Here is a 4,162-nt window from a genome sequence, read left to right on the forward strand (position 1 = left end):
GACCCAAAATACCATTAAGGGTCGCGATAGCGCCGGACACCGCTGTCAGGCAAGCCAACCAATACTATTAAACTCCAATTTACAATTTGAAACTAAGATTTTTCTTTAAATTTCATAAGTAAAAAGATAACTGCTTCAATTCAACTTAAATGCTAGCAATCAATACAAGAATACTTAAAAAAACCATCCCAGAACCCGGTGTCACAAGTGCATGAGCATCTATTGATATGGAAATAAAATACAATACAACATCCGTCCCGAATACAGTGGACAGAAAGAAAATACAATTTGCTGGAAGGGACTTTACTAGCTGCGGGCCGCCTCGAATAATGCAACTCACCTAGTCCCCGAATCATCCGTGCTGCTATGCCCAGTGGGCTGCTAGAGATAAATATACCTGTGCAACAAAAATGCACAGAAGTGTAGTATGAGTACGTAAACAAGTATTCAATGAGTATCCCGTCTAATCTCGAAGAAGTAGAGACGAGATGGTCAACTTCGACACTTACTAGAGGTCAATTGACAATATACTAAAAATATGAGAAAATCATGGATTTATATAGCAGTCCTAATTCACGAAGCCAGAAAATAGGTAAACTCCTTCAACAAATAATCAAGGATTTCCAAGGTTTACTCTTTATTATCTTATCAATTTATATCAAGCCACAAAGGGCACAATTCACATTTAAATTTCTCAACCAACAATATAACATGCACAAATCAATCCGAGGCGACGACCCGATCCAACAGAAATAAACTGTGCACTTGCCGGGGGTCGACGGCGCGCCTATAGATGCATCTATTTAATCTGCCAAGGTGTTCGGCCCGTTCCATAAATAAACACATACCCTGCTCGTGAATCATGCATGCGACGCAGGTACACATAGAGATACATGCTCAACCAGTCAATTAAGAACTTATCGGGAATATTTATCCAAATAAAACAATTTCTCTTTTTAACAATTCAGGAAAAAAGATGTTTAATCTCCTTTAAAATTCATTTACTAATCCAAGGTGATTTAAGCAATTCAAGCTATCAATAGGTTCAGAAATAATCCAAGTATAACATGCTTTTGGGCCCTAACTACCCGGACAATGGCATAATAGTAGCTACGCACGGACTCTCGTCACCTCGTGCGTACGTAGCCCCCGCAAATAGGAGCACATAATCAATTATTTCACCTATGGGGACAATTCCCTCTTACAAGGTTAGAAAGGAGACTCACCTCGCTCCAAAGATCCATAACTGGCATTCTACGCCCTTTCGAAGACTCAAATCGATGCAAAAATGCTCCAAAACTAGCCAATAATTAAATCCATTAATATATGTTCAATTACTCACTATTGTCTAATTTGTAACAATTCCTAACCCCGAACGAAAAGTAGACAAAATTTCCTTCGGGCCCACGTGTCCGGATTCCAGAATTTTCCGAAGATAAAGTTTACCCATGACCTTACGAACTCAAATATATAATTTATTCTCAATTCCATGCCCAAAATCGTGGTCAAAATCCAAAAATATCAAATTCTAGGTTTTTCTTTAAAACCCCAAATTTTCCTTTAGATTCTCATGAATTTTGATGTTAAATCTAAGGTATAATCACAAAATATAATTGAAAATTAGTTAGAGGAACTTACCCAATGATTTGATATGAAAATCCACTCTTAAAATCACTCATTCTCGGACCTAGGGTTCAAAGTATGATAAAATGAAGCAAAAACTCGAGTTACACAGCTAAAATCAAGCCGCGAATGTCGAATTTGCGATCCAAGGTTCGCAATTGCGAACCTTCGCAAAAGCGAAGAAGGCCTTCACAATTACGAACAAAGACGGGCTGGAAAGGGTCGCATTTGCGACAAAAAGTTCGCAATTGCGAACTGGGCATCGCAATTGCGATGGTTATGTTCGCAATTGCGACCATAACAGAAGCAGCAGTTTTTCCCGACACAAAAATGAGCATAATTTCCTCATACGATGTCCAAATTCGATGATTCTTTTTGCTATGGCTCCGTAATTAGGATACGGATCTAATGGTTCAATAAAAACTAAATTTGGAGCTCATTTGCTTAATATGGTACTCCTTTATGTCCAAAGAAACGACATTGAAATATCAAATAAGAGCGTGATACAACCCGAAACACACCCGAGGCCCCCGGGACCCCGACCAATCACACCAACGAGTCCCAAAATACATTACGGACTTGCTCGAGGCCTCAAATCACAACAAACAACGCTAAAATCATGAATCAACCCCCAATCCAAGTTTTATGAACTTTAGAACTTCCAACTTCTACTTTCGATGCTTAAACCTATCAAATCACGTCCGATTGACCTCAAATTTTGCACACAAGTCAAATTCGACATTACGGACCTACTCCAACTTTCGGAATCGAATTCCGACCCCGATATCAAAAAGTCCACTTCCGGTCAAACTTTTCAAAAACCTTCAAATTTCTATGTTTAGCCAAATGGCTCCAAAATGACCTACGGACCTCCGAATTCACTTCCGATCGCGCTCCCAACTTCAGAATCACCATACGGAGCTATTCACAGACTCGGAATCCCAAACGGACATCGATAACACTGAAATGCACTTCAAGACAAACTTATGAAATTTCTTCAAAAATGCTAACTTCCACTATAGGCGCCAAAACGCTCCCGGGTTATCCAAAACCCGATCCGGGCATACGCCCAAGTCCGAAATCATCATACGAACCTGCTGGAACCTTCAGATCCCGATTCCGAGGTCGTTTACTCAAAATTCCAATCCTAGTTCATTCTTTCAACTTTAACCTTCCGAAATGAGAATTCTCTTTCCAAATCAACTCTGGATTTCCCGAAATTCAATTCCGACCACGCGCACAAGTCACAATACCTGAAATGAAGCTGCTCACGACCTCAGGCTGCTGAACGGAGCGCTAGAACTCAAAACGACCGGTCGGGTCGTTACATTCTCTCCCACTTAAATATATGTTCGTCCTCGAACGTGCTGAGAACTACACTGAAGTATTCTGAAATCATTGGTTAACTTCTCATGCACTTTCCCGTGCTACCACAACTCAGTTGAGCACATTAGCTCGATCAATTCTGAAGATATTCTCTTTTATTCAAGCCGATACGCCTTAAAGCCCAATTCCAACATCCGGAGTTCTATGCCCGACCTGTTTCCAACAAAGATCATCACATCAATCCCTACACGCTGTACCCAAACATGGCTGCATAACTTTGCTGAATTCACACCTAGCATCACTTTACTCACCGGACCACAATAACACTTTCTGATCAACTTAGTCGAAATTCCACGAATCTGATGCTCCCATTGCACCCCATGACATACACAGGTCTTACTCTAACTCTTATAATGCCACCACAACGGAAGAGATGTGCAGAAATTCATAATCAACTGCCGAGTCAACCCATCATTGAGTCTATACTTCTGACAAGAAACATTACCATATTCTGAACCAAATCGTGATCTTTGCTCCTTAATATATTCCATATAGTCAGATTGCACTGGTCCTGAATCCAATGATTCCATCTCACCCAGTACGAACCGCTCAGGCAATAAGCCACCCCGGACATAATCAAAAGTCTCATATGATGCCACAACGTGCCAATAGGCCACCAATTCAAACGCGATACAAAGGAAAACGAACTCTGGAAGGAATTACCTAACTCCCGCACTAATACGGACTTTCCTTAGAAAATAGGAAGCGAGACATACAAAAATAGCATATAGAAAACTATACTAAACATCACACTGTTGCGGCACGCAACCCGATCCAAATAACATACCCCTGGCGGCGTGCCGCCCGACCCACACATAGATCTCACATAAGGAGATGCACATCGAGCTAAATTTGCTCATTACAATGAAATATCAAACTTCGGTCACAAGCACACTAAGTGCATAACACCATCCCTGAGGGGACACATAGCGCTATGAGCTACAAAGTTCAAGCACAACTGAGTTGCGATACACAATCTGAATCTCAAGAGCCATTTGCTCATATAACATCATTTCTACGCGGATCCTCATCACATAAGCAATTCACTAAGCCGTCTCACAACTCGCACGGCGGAATACATCATTACACGGAATAGCTAACAACCACATAACACCTCGACTATTCTTCCATAAGGAGGGCTTTGCTGAAATGA

This window comes from Nicotiana attenuata, unplaced genomic scaffold, assembly GCF_001879085.1.
Source record: "Nicotiana attenuata strain UT unplaced genomic scaffold, NIATTr2, whole genome shotgun sequence".
NCBI lineage: Eukaryota > Viridiplantae > Streptophyta > Magnoliopsida > Solanales > Solanaceae > Nicotiana > Nicotiana attenuata.